The following is a 16,689-nucleotide window of genomic DNA, read 5'->3' as shown; positions in this document are numbered from 1 at the left end:
TGAAAAAAGAAATTAAGGCCATTCTATACCCCTGTGCTATTCTAGAATTTAAGAAGGAACACAGACCATGTAGCCACTAACTTCTGGTTGCATCGATCCAAGTCATCCAACCCACCCACCCGCTTGTCTTGTTTTAAATATTTATGAACACAGCTTTTCTCTGGAATAATTATCAATTACTATTTGTTATATTAATAATAGAAAATTAAAACAGATGGCCTCTCTTCAACAACCCCACTTCACTGCTCCTTACCTTATTGAAAATTCCCCTAAAAGTCAAGAACTATTCATCAGTTAGATGAGTTGTACAGTATGTTTGTTATTACTCAAGATGAGGTGTCAATGAAAGCTTTTCTAAGCAAGAGGCAATTATTTTGATCTGGAAAAAGTTTACAGCATGTTAGATAATTAATATCTGCCTACATGTAAATACTTTCATTTTTCCATTAAGAAATGGAGCTTGTACCTTCCAAGCTCTTACTCTTTGGTGTTTTACTAATTGTTAATCTGGCGAATATTTATTTGCTACTCAGTAAAAAATGGAGATCATCATACATTTACATAAATGTGAAAGCATCTCTTTCATGTGGCCTGTCTGCAATTTGGATCTCTGTGACCACTTTTCTCCTTTCAGGGACCCTCCCCAGTCTGGCCTTCCAGGCCTTCCTCACAAAGTGAACCTATGATCCTGTTTGGAGCTCCAGATGCTGTCCCAAAGTCATCCTTACCCACAAATACACTGTACAACTGAAGTCCAATAAAAGCCTTCCCAACTCTAAAGAATTATATATCATATCATAATATTTTAGACTATAACAATGACATAAATACAAGTGTGATTTTTGGTAAGGACTATTTTACAGTATTTTATTACACGGCTTGTTTCAACATATATTCATGTTCTGTGTACAAGAGAAAATTGAATTGTCTCAATAGCCTTATTCAAACTCTAATCAAAAGTAAGTTCTTATAGTGCTCGCTTCGGCAGCACATATACTAAAATTGGAACGATGCAGAGAAGATTAGCATGGCCCCTGCGCAAGGATGACACGCAAATTCGTGAAGCGTTCCAAAAAAAAAAGTAAGTTCTTATAAAGGAATTGGCATCAAAGCACTTTAGACTCAACAGGCAAATTACAAATAGTACAGTCATACTATTTTTAAGGTAAATAGCGGTAATGTCAATGTTTTATTTGCTTAAAATGCATTTATTCTGGATATTTTTCTTTAACCAGAAACATTGAAAAGTATTTTACTAAGATAAATGTTATTTATATTAGCAATGTTTTTGCTTCCTTTCATTAACCCATTACATATTAGCATAAAAACATTAAAATTAGGTTTGCCAGCTTTACCTCAGATGTCATTTATTTATTAATAGACTGAGATATCGGGTAGGAAATTACACTTTCCTGCCTTTTCAAAGACTAAGCCATTTCTCAACTGCAAATAATTTAGCAAATAAATAGAAAATTCTTTCTAAACCTGGGAAGGAATTATATTATTAAAATCTGAATTTTCTCTACAGCATTCCGATGATAGCTTTTTAGGAAAAACTACAAATGAGACAAATCTTTCAGATGGAAATTTGCCTCTAAAAACCATGGTTAGATGCTTTGGTTCTAGCACTGCAGACTCCCAATCCTTACATTCAAGCAACTGAGCTTCTTCTCACAAGCTTAGCCTATCCCCAGGCTTTGGACCTGCTGTAGTGAAGGTGATTTTGAAAAGCCCTACACAGGCATCAAATCAGCATTACTGCTAGTCTCACTTTGAAATGACGCCCTGATTCTAACAGAATTCTTCATATCTTTTTCCATGGTAGCTGATAGCAACAAGGACACAGGGAGATTCTCAATAATAATTAGACAGGATAAAATAAGTGAAAGCACGCCATGCAGTGCTGAGCATAATGGAGGAAGGTTAAAGAGATGCTGCAGTTATGAAGATCAATCATAAATCAAAAGCATGAAGGATAAGACTAAGTCAGGATATGGTGAAGGCAAAGGCAGGATTTTCAGGTTTTCATGCTGAAAACCATGACCAATATATGGGTATGTTCCGTGACAGAAGTTGTGTGACATGCCAGAGGGCTTCATGGTTCACAGAACCACGTAAACCTGAACTTAACATAAGGTGAGTCTCCATTCTACAGACGAGAGGAATCTACTTAAAATGCTGAGCAAGACTATGATATGATCTGATACACATTTTAGAAATCTCATTCTAGGCTCCGCGCCTGTGGCTCAAGCGGCTAAGGCGCCAGCCACATACACCTGAGCTGGCGGGTTCGAATCCAGCCCGGGCCCGCCAAACAACAATGATGACTGCAACCAAAAAATAGCTGGGCATTGTGGCAGGCGCCTGTAGTCCCAGCTACTTGGGAGGCTGAGGCAAGAGAATCGATTAAGCCCAGGAGTTGGAGGTTGCTGTGAGCTATGATGCCATGGCACTCTACCCAGGGCGGCAGCTTGAGGTTCTATCTCAAAAAAGAAAAAAAAGAAAGAAAGAAATCTCATTCTAGTATTAGGGTGATAGATTGGAGAAGAACATGGCTGAAGGCAGGACCAGGGCATCAGAAGTGGGATATGTTTTAAAGAAATGCAGAAAATAGAATTGATAGGAATTGGTGACCAGGTGGCTCCTGGATCTGGGTTGGAGCTTATGGTAGGTGGTACTTCTCAATCATTCCCAAATCTCACTTGGCCAAATGTGTGGATAGCAGTTCTGGTCACAAACATAGAAAAATTGAGAAAGGAGAGAAAATTTTGAGTCAAGATAATAAGGTCATTTTTAAAGACTGTTAAGTGAAAGACTCTGTGAAATTATCTAGACCAAATCAAAGAAAGAACACTCCCTCAGCCTCTCCAGCTTGGTGCTCCCATCCTTACAGAGGAAGTAGAACTTGTTCCCAAAATCTTACTATGGAGTACCAACAGACACTTCGAAGTATTTATAAATTAACATTATTAATAAACCTTGCTTCATTTTTATTTTTTGGAATAAATCTAGTATTTCTCAGTTTCTGGCCTGTAAAGAGGTGGGAGAATTCCTATTCTCGTCTTGGGTGGACTTTGCTAGATGATTAGAGAGCCATTTCCGGAGTTCATTCTTATACATGTAGTCCCAAGTTACAAACACCTGACTTATTACTTATAACTGGCACTTATGAACAGAAGCTATTACAGTAAGTTCCTGAGCTACAAACATCCAACTGACATATGACTAACACAAACAGAGGCTATTACAGGTAATAGATAAATGTACCTCTTCCAACTTACATACAAATTCAACTTAAGAACAAACCTACAGAATCTATCTCATTTGTAACCTAAGGATTGCCTGTATACCAATGGTGCACTTTGAATTGTTATTACCTTTCTGTACAATACTCTGACAAAATTTATCAAACCTCAAAATATGCTTATATTCTATGATTCAGCATTCTCCTTATGGAAATTATCAGAAATATGCATGAAAATGTATGGTTAAGGATATTGCTCTGTAAGTTAGAAGAGTGAAAAAAGAGTGAAAAAGAGGGACTTTGCCTAACAAATGCAATCAGTGTAATCTGGTTTATTGTACCCTCAATGAAGCCCCAACAATTAAAAAAAAATTAATTAATTAAAAAAATAAAAATAAAATAAAATAAAAATGCACAAGGGAAATCCTCTGGCAAACAAGGAACAGGGTGTGATTATTTTCTTAACTGTCATTTTACAATTCTAATTTGACCCTTCATTTTCAGGAGAAGGGGAGAGGCATACAGTCACAGAGCCCTTTTGTCTCTTTGAGTCTGGATTAGTGATTAAGAAAAGGAGACATCAATTTTTCCATTAATTTCAAAAGGGTCATATTTAAAGAAACCTGTACTATTGTACTTGGAAAATACAACAGACTGTTTTCCAACTGGTCTGACTGCTGCTCGAAAATCAAAATCATTTTCATTTGAAAAATAGACTTTCAGGCTGGATATTTTTTGTCTCATTAAGCACCAATGTACTTGAAAAAAAATCAGACCTCTCAATCTCAGGATGTGAACCACTCATTTTCAAATTGAAGTACTTTTAACCAAGAGATGAAGGTGAGTTTTGATGTCTATCTTCGTTTTTTAATTTCCAGTTGCTATTTATCATAATTAAAGAATAGCCTGAGAGAAGACCACTAAGGTTTGGAGCTAAATCCACAGTCATTAGTGACAGATTTAACATTATTTCATATACGTTCAAACATTGCCTTTGTTAGTTTAATACTGAAAAACCAAAGCCTTGTCACCTGAAAGGCTGGGAAAATGAGTTCTTCTCCCAGTGTCCCTTTGAAGGTAGTAGCTCACATTCCATACTCAATAGAAAGTGACACTTAATTTGGCAGATCCTGGCTTTGGGAACCCAAGAGAATAAAACTGTCCTGGTAACATAAGATACACAATCGAGGCTGAGTCAGGGAGGAATTCACTTTGTCAAACTGTCATAAACACTCCCAGTTGGGGGAAGGATTGGGGTTGGTTCAAGGGGGATTTTGAGGGAAAACATGAAATTTTTGTTTTTATAATTCGGTTTATTTACTTCTCTAAGACCTCTGTTCTATCAAGTGATTCTTCATCTTCACTTGAGATCCTAAATAAAAATAAATAAATCTTAAATGCATTTGAATTATCACACATATATGCCATGTTATTGCTATGAGCCTCCAATGAGCCCTGTTAAAGCGAAAATAAGATTTTTTTGTCTCCATTTTTATAATCAGTGTGAAACAAACTCCTGGGCCTAATTAAGAGTCACTCACAAAAATTGGTAACAAAATCAGAAAAGTCATCCTCTGAAATTGAAGTTTATATTAATTACATAAAAATGATTGTGATTAGCCTTCTACAGGAGTGACCCACTAGAGGCACTTCGAAATGAATTGTGCAGAAAACAGGTAAGTCTCTATTTCTAATTTAGAGGACTAAATTACTACAGCCGGAGCTTTGACTTCAGATAACCTGGAAGACTACATTTTATTAATAAATGCGAACAAGATGAAGTGGCAATCTGCATAAAATTTAAAAAATGGAGAGCTGAAACATAATTATTTTTTAAGAATTTATCCAAATATCTGGGGTCTAAATGATACAAGTTACTAGAAATACATACTAAAGGGTATACATTTTTAATATCTGCTACAATCCAAAAGAAATGTTTTTCCATTTATTTTACCATGATCTCATATGTGCATGTTTGCCTCACAATTTCTTGGTTAGCAACCTGGATTCCAGGGTATCTTGATAATGGAAAGGGCTATCTTAGATAAGTGTTTTCTAGTGACAAGAAAAGCAAATCCCCACCGAGTATTAATGTTAGCATTTGTTTATAAATAAATCCATGTGCCTTGTTAGCCTGAATTGAGTCCCCCAAAGAGCTTATCATTCCTAAGAGAACTGATAGCATCAAGTTCCTTGAAACTGGATTCTGGACCCTGAGAGATTTCGTCAGTTTGCAAAAGAACTCTACCTAAGCAAATGTGTGAACAGTGAATAGAAACACACAGGACACCTTGAGATACATTTGTCCAAACTCAGAGAATGTACACCAAGTGCAAATACTAATTAAGCTATTAACTTTGGGTCAACGATGTGTCAGTGTGTACATTTATCAACTATAACATGTGTCACTCTGGTGGGGGATGTTGAAAATGGGGAGCTGCGCACGTTCTGTTATCAGGCAAGTCTTTGTACAGCTCTTCATTCAGTTGTGCTGTGAACCTAAAACTTCCCTAAAAAATAAAATCAATTTTTAAAAAAAAATAACACATGCAACCAGAAGTTCAAAGTGTATTCTTTGGTGTCAAAGAGACCCTAATTGAAATTCCATCACTGCTCCTCCCTAGGTGACATTGAAAAGTTCATTTATCCTCTCTGAGCTTCAGCTGCTTTAGCTGTAAAATGAAAGTAATAGACATGCACCTTCAGAGGGTTAAACGAAATAACACATGTGAAGCATGTAGCAAAATGCCTGGCACATAGTAAGATTTAATACAGTAATTGCCGTACTCTACCCAAAGTGAATCCTATAAGATTAGACCTAATTTAGACATTATTCTTCATGCCAGAAAGAATAAATCTCACTGTGTCTACTCAGAGGGCCTATGGCACACAGAGATAAGAGCAAGAGAACCCTGGATTAAAAAAAAAAAAAAAATCCCAGTAACAAGTTGTTAGCTTCAAAAATTTTGAAAAGAAAATTGACTGCATCAAATTTTCTTATAAATACAATTGCTGTAAACATCACTATTTTGAATCAAATCTTTAATCATTTTGTAGACCAAAAGACTGAGAATTTTCTGCAATTAATAAATGTCACAACATAAGAAAGTACTGTTTACAACAAACACCAAAAGAAGAAGCAAAACAACAATGGGACACAAAAAAAATAGGATCAAGCAAAATCAGGATGATGAATGAAAAATTTGACAGAGGTAACACAACCAAATCTAGATGCGGGATTTGCCAAATTCATTAATGAAAACTCATTAATGGAAATTAACATCCATTTACATCAAGGCAGTATAAGAAACAGCACAATGAAATTAAATGTTATATTAACTATACAGTAGTGTTGAGAACATCGCTCACTATATCAAGAAGTATCCTATTGTCACAGTGTCAAGAATAGTTGTACTTTTCCTAAACAATCTGTTTGTGGGTGCTTTAAGGACCCTGTGAATATAGTAGTTCTGTTTTCTTCTTAATGGCCGCTAGAGAAAACTTGTGGACTACCTCTTGCAAGGATACGGTCTATTATGACTAACATTTGTATATTCTGGGATTTCTTTCCTTCTTGCACTCATATTCCCTTTATCCACATTCTCTCCATTAATTTTAATTTATTACAATGATATAGCGAACACATCTTTGCAAATGATCCTTTGATAATAAAATGAGATAAAAACTAATTTTTAATGTGTAATAAGCAAGGAACATTCAGGATATGACCCAAAAAATGAAGGGAGTGCCATGTGAATGGCTAGGCCCTATTTACATAGCTTCCGACATTGTTAGGTTTGTTATTCTGTTCTTTCTGTTGCCAGCCTCGTGTCTCATCTCACACACACCAGAATTCAGGACTCACAGCACAGTGTGACATGGCATGGCTCACAGAGTTGTTGAGGAAAGGAAAAAGTAGGAGTGGCAAGAAGAAAAGCAAAATCTTGAGTCAACCAAAATACCATAGGCTGGTGGCTTAACTAACAGAAATTTATTTTCTTAAAGTTCTGGAAGGCAGAGGTCCAAGATCAAAGTCCCCTTGGGGTTGGTTTCTGGGGAGGTCTCTCTTCCTGTCATTTGGCCTTCTTATTATGTCCTCACATGGCCTTTGCTCTGTGTGTGTGTGTGGTGGGGGAGAGCGAGAAAGAAAGAGATCTGATCTCTTTTCCTCTTCTTATAAGGACACTAATCCTATCAGAGCAGGGCCCTACACCTAACCTCGTTTAACCTTAATTACCTCCATGAAGACCCTATCTCCAAATACAGTCACATTGGAGGTAAGAGCTTCAACACATGAATTTTGTGGGGATACAATCCAGTTTATAACATGTAATTATATGTGGCAGGCACTAAACCAGACCTGAAAATGCAGTGACAAACAAGAAAGACCTGGTCCCCAACTTCATAGAGTTTATGATGAAAACACATGCTGAATACATACACATTTTCTCACACAGCACTGCTTATAGAAAGCACAATGTTCACCCCAGTCTTCTTCACACAATGAATTTTCAAAAGGAAATTCTTGTTATATACCTATAAAGGGTAAACTTCAGACCACTTGTATCTGATACAACTGTCTTTAAATTTGTGGAGACTGAGTTAATAAAATTTGGTTGGAAATACCCTCAGAGAAATGGTAGGTGGGGTCCCCCCGAAGGCAGAAAGGTGAGGCCAAGACTTGTCAACAGGAACCCTGTGTTGCTGTGATGAAGGGCAAGAAAGGGTTTTGTGAATCCTGTGGAAGTAGGTGCTAAGCCTCTCTCTCCTACATAGACAAGTGGGTAACAGAAAAACTCTTTTTCATGAGTACCAAAAAATCAAGAGCTATTATGTCTAAGAAGTGTCTGCTGTTGAGCTGAGGCAAATTCACAAGTGTTCCAGAAATGTTTTAAAAAGAACAAAAAGAACTGTGCTCAACAGCATCGCAGCCCTTTGAGTCTGTAATTCTATGTCATTTCCCTACAGTCTACAGGGTAAACAGAGGTTAAAAAAGAAAAAAAAAAAGTGAAGATAGATGTTGACATAACCAAAACATAGAAGAGGAAAAAAACATTCTAAGACCTTTTGTTTAATGATATGCAAATAAAACAGTTACTAGGTCACCAAGCACCATGTATCATAATTCTGCAGAATTTCTTGACTCATTCTCTGTTACCCAGCTGGTGGACATTTTATATTGAATTAGATATAATATTGGCTCTTAGTCAGACAAATCTTGCCTCTGCTTGAATATCCATTGCTGATTAGTTCTATGAGCTTGAGTAAAATACCTAGTCTCTCTGAACCTTGGTTTCCTCACCTGGAAGAACTAGAATAATAATGCTGTGCTAGGCTCTCTCAGATTCAAGAAAAAGAGAGACATACCAGCTATCTCAGGATATTATGAGAACTTACACAGGATATAAATAGTTCTATACAGCAAAGGAAACAATTAGCAGTGTTCAAAGACAGTGTATGGATTGAGGGAAGATATTTGCAAGCCACACATGTGATGAGCCATACATCCAAAATACATAAGGAACCCAAACACCTCAACAGGATGAAAACCAAAAAACTCAATCAAAAAGATGTGAAAAGAGTCCTTCCTATATAAGTTTCCTCAAAAGAAGACATACAAATAGTCAACAACCATATGAAAAAATGCTCAACATCACTGATCAATAGGGAAATGTAAATTAAAACTAAAATGAGATGCCACCTCACAGCTCTCAGAATGATTATTATTTTAAAAAAGATAAGTGTTTGTGAGGCTATAACACAAAGAGAACACTTGTGTACTGTTGATGGGAATGTTTTTCATAATGTATTCCATAAGTACAGTGGTTCCTTAAAAAAACTAAAACTAGAATTATTATATGACCTGGAAATCCCACTTCTGTATATTTACTCAAAAGGTTTGAAATTAGTTTTTTGAAGAGATGTCTGCTCTCCCATGTTCATTTCAGCATTATTCATGATAGCCAAGTTATGGAATCAACCTAGATGACCATCACAGGTGAACAAGTAGAGAAAATGTAGTGTTTTAAATATTCCACAGAGTAGTAATATCCTTTAAAAAGAAGAAATCCTGTCATTTGCAACAACATGAATGGAACTGGAGGACATTATGCTAAGTGAAATAAGCCAGGCACAGAAAAACAAATACCACAGATTCTGCTATATGTGGAATCTAAAACAATTAAACTCAGAGGAGCTGAGAGTACAATGGTGGTCACAGAGGCTAGAGACTGTAGAGAATAGGGATATGACGTTCAAAGGGTACAAAATCTCAGGAGGAATACGATTTTTTATAGTTCTATTGTAGCAGCATGGTGAATATAATCAATAATAGAGTATTATACATTCAAAATTTCTGACAGTAAATTTGAAATGTTCTCACAGAACATTTAACTGTCAAAAAAATGTTAACTATTTAAGGTGATGGATACATTAACTAGCTTGAGTCAATTATTCCACGATGTACTTCTGAATCATAACATTACTTGTACCCCATAAAGGTAGATAATTATAAATGATAAATTTACAGTAAAAAAGACAGAAACAGGAAGAGAAAGAAACTCTTTAACCACCCATATAAACAGGACATTGGAATTTTTTTATTTTTATTTTATTTTTTGTTTGTTTCAATAGGTTTGGGTGGGCACAAGTGATGTTTTTGTTACATGGCTGAATTTCATAATGGAGAAGTCTAGGCTTTTACTGTACCCTTCAACTAAATAGTGTACATTGTACCCAGTAGGTAATATTTCATCCTGTAGTCCTCTTCCACCTTTCCCATTCTGAGTCTCCAATGTCCATTACATCATTCTGTATGACTGTGCATAACGGTTCATTACCTCCCACTTACAAGTGAGAACATACAGTATTTGGTTCCTTGTTCCTGGGTTACTTCACTTACAATAATGGCATCCAAGTTGTTGCAAAAAAACATTTCAATCTTTTTGATGACTGAGTAGTATTCCATAGATGGGTATATGTGTGTGGGAGGGTGCATGCACACCATGTTTTCTTTATCCAGTCTTTGCTTGGTGGGCATTTAGGTTGTTACGTATCTTTTCAGTCTAGAATTGTGTTGTAATAAACACATGAATGAGATGTCTTTTATAAAATAACTATTTTCCTTTTAGTGTTGATCATGATTCAGAAGAGGGTAGGCATCACTCTGTTTTGACCTACCAGGACTCATACTCATCTACTCAAACATGACAGTTTATTACTGCCTACATTAACAACTCTGCCACACTGGTGACTTCTCTTTCTCTCTCTGCTTCTTATTTTCCACCTGCTTCTTTCTATCCTACACAAACTAACTTCTCTCTATTCTTCATGATATGACTCCTGCTAACTTTCTATTTTTTTTTTTTTTTTTGGCTGGGGCTGGGCCTGAACCCACCACCTCCGGCATATGGGACGGGCGCCCTACTCCTTGAGCCACATGCGCCGCCCTCCTGCTAACTTTCTACTTCCATTGCCTTCCTTCTCTTGCCTTTTGTATGTGTATTTCTTTTCTACTATTTCCAACACCCACTGCACCCTTTTGTGTGGGTTTCATTTCTTTTATTTTTTAACTTTATTCAAATTAATATGAGGGTACAATATTTAGGTTACATTGTTCTCACTTCCAGATTAAAGTTCCATTTTTTAAACAGCCCCTCACCCAGGGGCGTGTTATACACCCTCACAATGTGCACTTTAGGAGAGATCCCACCTCATGCCCTCCCTCCTTCTGCCAACCATCCTCTCCCCTCCCCTCCCTCATCCCTCTACCTCTGCACTGGACTATAGTAGTGTTTTATTGTTCTCAGGAACATGTAATTATTTATATATTGAGTTCATATTAGTATGGAGAAGTACATTGGATATTTATTTTTCCATTCTTGCATTACTTTACTAAGAAAAATGTATTTCAACTCCATCCAGGTAAATGTAAAAGATGTAAGTCTCCATCTTTTTTAATGGCTGAATAATATGCCACGGAATATAGATAGATAGATAGATAGATAGATAGATAGATAGATAGATAGATAGATAGATAGATAGATATCACAGTTTGTTGATCCAGTCATGGGTTGATAGGCACTTAGGTTGCTTCCATGACTTGGCAATTATGAATTGAGCCACAATAAACATTCTAGTGCAAATGCCTTTGTGGTAAAATGATTTTTGTTCTTATAGGTAGATACCTAGTATATAGGTTTCATTTCTAAGCTGCCTAAAAGACAGGGTCAGATTTAGTTACTATTCAGAATAGAACTCTGTCTTTATGACAGAATTTGATGCCTGTCCCTTGTAAAGCCACCAACAAGCTATGGATGGCTGCCTTAGAGACTGATGCTCATTCATGATGCAGTCAAATGTGGCTAAAGTGGACAGATCACACAAGACACAGCATGGTTGAATCTGCATAGAGAAATTTTAAAAGAGCTGAGACTCCAGAAAGGAGCAGAGTAACTCAACTCTTACTCACATGACCTGTCCAATAAAGGTCTTAATGAGGATAAGGTAAGACATACAACAACTTTTCAGGTCCTTCCATATGACAGATTCTCAGTGAATCTTAGTCCCCTTCTGTCCCTATTGCTGCAACTCTGGGACAGATCTAAGTACCCTCTCACAACTGTAATATGTTCCCACAAGGTTGCCTCCACTGTCTTCTTTCCTCAAGTTCATCGCCTCACCTCTATCATAGTTATTTATAGAGTCCACGTGGAATTATTCATTTATTTAACATACTTAACATAAATTGAGTGCTTGCTATGTGCCAAACACTGTCTTAAGTAATGGAAATGCAGAAATTGAAAAGGTATGTCCTCCACTGTAGTTTCAAAGAGCAGTAGAGAAAACCAATCATCATACATATATGCCATAAAAGGTTCATTAGAAAAAAAAGACAAGAACACAAATTCTTTCTTTTTTAACAAAGTCATCTCTTAAAAGGAAATAACAGGTGAATCTTGAGAAATGCAGCAGCTCAGGAAATGCTGAAGGAAAAGTTCATTTCATAAAGAGGACAGGAACTGGTCTATGTATACCATGGAATACTATTCAGCTATTAAAAAAAATGGAGACTTTACATCCTTCGTATTAACCTGGGTGGAAGTGGAAGACATTATTCTTAGTAAAGCATCACAAGAATGGAGAAGCATGAATCCTATGTACTCAATTTTGATATGAGGACAATTAATGACAATTAAGGTTATGGCGGGGGAAAGCAGAAAGAGGGACGGAGGGACGGAGGTGGGGCCTTAGTGTGTGTCACACTTTATGGGGGAAGACATGATTGCAAGAGGGACTTTACCTAACAATTGCAATCAGTGTAACCTGGCTTATTGTACCCTCAATGAATCCCCAACAATAAAAAAAAAAAAAAAAAAAGAGGACAGGACCATGAAGAGTTTCAACTTTCATGCAAGGAATCCAAGTATTATTAGTCAAAGGGGAAACATTACTTTTAAAAGATGTTAATAAGGTTAATGTAAAAAATTAATCCATTGGTCCCAGATATGCTGTCTTAAATGACATTAATAATAAGAAGCAGATTTCTTTACTATCACATTTCTTAGAACTCATAATAAGCAAATGTTTATTGTGAATCTCCAGGAATTTTATGAAGGAGAAATTAACGTATGCGCATTTTATAATCCCTTGGTTCTGAGCTCTTCCACAATCTTCTTTTGAAATTCTACTCATCTTTCAGGGTACATCACAAACACCACTCCTTCAATGGAGTCTTTCATAATTCCCAAATGAGTGTTAATATTAATGTTTTCTGCCCAGATTTCATGTGTTGCTTATATTTCTCATTAGCCCTTATTTCATTCTATTTTTTCTGAATACACAGTGTTCATGTGTAATAGCAGCAAGCTGGGGGTGGAAAATTCTGGTCCCAACCTGCCAGAAATACCTGAGGATGAGTTCTAAATTGTTTCACCTGTGTTACTACTTCTTCTTTAGATTTAAGATGAACCTTCTCTCTATATATCATCCCTACACATAACATACCACAGACAGCTGAGGTTCCCAAAATTTTTCTCACTTCACATAGAAGTGCAGAAAAAAATTTCGCTTCTTTACTTTGTCTGTAAGAAGTCCAATCTTCCTCATTAGCACCCAACTGCTGAGTAGTGATAAAAACTGAGTTTATTCTTGTCTTGCAAATTAACCTAATTCTCTCTAGAGAACTTAGTCTTTTTTATATAAAAGTCTAGTCTTTCAGATAGATGCCTTCTTTTGCCTTTCTCTTCCCCCAAAGGACATCTAGGTATATGAACTATGTTTTCTGTGTCCTCCTAACAGTAGGGAGAGGAGGTCTGGGATTTACATTCTTCATCCTTATTCTTTTCTCAGACTGGCAATCATACAAGTACTAATGGGCATTCTGCTAGCATTTGCTGTTGATTTGGCAGCTGGTGGGATTCATGCACTGACCTCTTTCAGTTTCATTAAGGCCCTGTGATCTGATTTAAGTCTATTTTTTCTCTCATACAGGAAATTGGTCCTCCCTTTCTCAGCTACAGGGCCAGCCCAACTCTGCAACATCATCCTTGTACATGCAAGAATCTCAGCTCATTTCCTCCTCTCTTGGCCCCACCAGGGCCTGCAAAAAGATCTAGGACCTTTGAGAAACATGACAGCCAAAACACCTATCAATTCTCCCACTTAATGTGAATGATTTAAATTGTCCTCTAAAGATACACAGGTTGGCTGACTGGATACAAAAACTCAAGCCAGGTATCTATTGCCTACAGAAGACTCATCTTACCTCAAAGAATAAAAAAAGACTCAGGTTGAAGGGATGGACATCTATAATACAGACAAATGGAAATCAGAGAAAAGCAGGGCTGAGAGGGTAGAGCAAGATGGCAGCTGAGTAACAGCTTCCCTGCAACTGGGCATGGTGAGTCTGGGGAGATAAGACTCCAGGCATCTCTGGCTGGTGGGATCTGCCTACAATCATCCCTTTGAGGATTCAGGGATTCATCAAGTGACTTCTGGACCCTAAGAGGAGGACAAAAACAGTGGAAAACTGGCAAGTGGTTGTGTGTGTTCGATAGGCCTAAGTTCGGTTCGATTGGCAACCGGAGGTATAAGCATCAGTGAGACTGCAAACTGGAAAGGCCTTACCTGTGAACTGTTTCAGTGTTTTTGAACTTGGCACTCAGTTGAACTGCCTTGGAGAGAGCTTGAGCAGGAGTGTGGAGAACTTTGGGCATTGTCTAGGGCCCCAGACTGAGCCGCTGAACTGGGCCGCAGGGAGCCATTGTGAGAAAACTGCCCTGGCAAGCTCCACTCTCAGCGTCCCAGAGCAAGGATCGGGTGGGAGCTAGTAACCTAGTGAATAAGCAAGTTAAAGGCAGGGACTAACTTGCCTTAAAGCCTTAACCCTTGGGGGCAAAGTGAGACTGGCTTTGGAACACTGCAGCCTCGGGCTGTTGCCATGGGTAGAATGCTGTGGCATAACAGCTCACAGCAACATCAAACTCCTGGGCTTGGCACCACCCAGACCTCCATAAGAGCTGTGCCGCAACCCCCAACCTGTGACCCTCGCCCACTGGGTTTCCAATGCCCTGACCAAAAACTGTGGGAGCTGAGCAACCCCACGTCCTCCCTCCTGTATCCTCCCTGCCTCCACACTGGCCCACTTGTCTGGCCAGGGATACTGGTAGGTGCGGGCCCTCTGGAGCACTCCCTGCCTCTGGCCTTCTCCTGGCCAGAGACTGCTGCAGACTTGGGCACTCTGTGCTAAACTCACTGAGTGCCAGGCACTCCCAGAACTGTGCGCACTGCCTCCCGCCCTGTTGCTGGATCTGGGTGTGTCACACATGGGAGATGCTTCCACAACCAGAACTCCCTAGCTGGGTCAGCCCCAGAGGAACTACACAGGGTCACTCCCTACAAAGATCCAGCAACAATAGAGTGATCACACTGGGGTCTAATCTTGGAAAGACACCTTCCCAACTCTGAGGACGGCCAGAGGCATCGGTGAAAAAAAATCATGAGGCGAAATCAACAGAAAAAATCTGGGAATATGAGCAATCAGAGTAGATCAACTTCCCCAAAAGCAATGGGGCAGACACAGCACAAGATCCCATGCACAAACAAATAGCTGAGATGTCAGAAATTGAATTCAGAATCTGGATAGCAAATAAGATCAAATTAGAATTCCAAGCAGTAACCCAAAAGATATCTCAAGAATTCAATGAATTCAAAGACCAAATGACCAAAGATTTTGACACATTGAGACAAGAAGTTGCAGCCCTCAAAGATCTGAGAAACACAGTAGAATCCCTCAGTAACAGAATGGAGCAAGCAGAAGAAAGGATTACTGACATTGAAGGCAAAGCTTTTGAACGCTCCCAAACTCTCAAAGAGGAAGAGAAATGGAGGGTAAAACAGACCACTCTCTCAGAGAGCTCTGGGATAATTCGAAGAAAACCAACATTCGTCGTATAGGGATCCCCGAAAGCAATGAAGTGGCTTCACAAGGCAGAGTCTCTTCTCCATGAGATTATGAAGGATAACTTTCCAGACATGCCAAGAGATTCTGAAATTCAGATAGCAGACAGTTTCAGCACTCCAGCACAATTCAACCTGAATAAGACATCCCCCAGACACATCATAATCAATTTCACTAAAGTTAATATGAAGGAGAAAATTCTGAAAGCTGCCAGACGAAAGAAAACCATTACCTGCAAGGGGAAGAATATTAGAATAACTGCAGATCTCTCTGCTGAAACCTTTCAAGCTAGAAGAGGATGGTCATCAACTTTTTTTTTTTTTGTAACATAACTGCGTGCTTTATTAAGATACACAGTAAAGCAGTACTATAATACAATAGTAAGGCATATATTTGGTGAGGTCTGATATGTTGTGAAAATGCAATAAAACTGAAGTTTAAAAAAATAATTAGTAAATGTTATAGTGTCGGTGTTAAAACACAATATATTATGATACTCAAGTAAGAACCCAGTACCTGAAAACAATGACATAACATGCCACGTGATGTTTATGCTTCAGTTACATTGATTATGATTTACAGTTTAATACTCGGTGGTTATAAAGAACACGAAATAATGTCCAAATTATTAATACTCGGTGGTTATAAAGAACATGAAATAATATCCAAACTATGCTTAAAACACAGCAATAAAGCTCTCAATTTTTATTCAAATATTTTGACAGACTCACTCCAGAACTAACGTCTAAAAGATAAAACAAAAAGATTAAAACAAAATTATGCACTCTATTTACCTCTGATTTTAGAATGAAACTTAAACTTCTTTAGTTTAAGTTTAAAGCAACCCCTTGTTGCTTTAAAGGATATAAAGCAACCCCTTGTTTTAAATCTTGGTTAAAAAAAATCCTTGGGTAAAGGCAAGGTCCAGTGTTACATAAAGGTAAGACTAAAACCAAATCATCATGTCATTTGTTACCTTAGAGCT

The 16,689-nt window shown here is 37.8% G+C and overlaps 1 non-coding gene across 1 annotated transcript; it reads left to right on the top strand.

Annotated features, from left to right (window-relative positions):
• Positions 1–972: 972 nt before the first annotated feature.
• On the top strand, positions 973–1,079 carry LOC128560513 (U6 spliceosomal RNA). Its single transcript, XR_008373011.1, has one exon. It is a non-coding gene; the product is annotated as a U6 spliceosomal RNA (small nuclear RNA).
• The last annotated feature ends 15,610 nt before the right edge of the window (positions 1,080–16,689 follow it).

The sequence above is a fragment of the Nycticebus coucang genome, chromosome 11, assembly GCF_027406575.1.
Source record: "Nycticebus coucang isolate mNycCou1 chromosome 11, mNycCou1.pri, whole genome shotgun sequence".
In the NCBI taxonomy this organism is placed as follows: Eukaryota; Metazoa; Chordata; class Mammalia; order Primates; family Lorisidae; genus Nycticebus; species Nycticebus coucang.
This window is presented reverse-complemented; position numbering and strand designations above follow the sequence as displayed.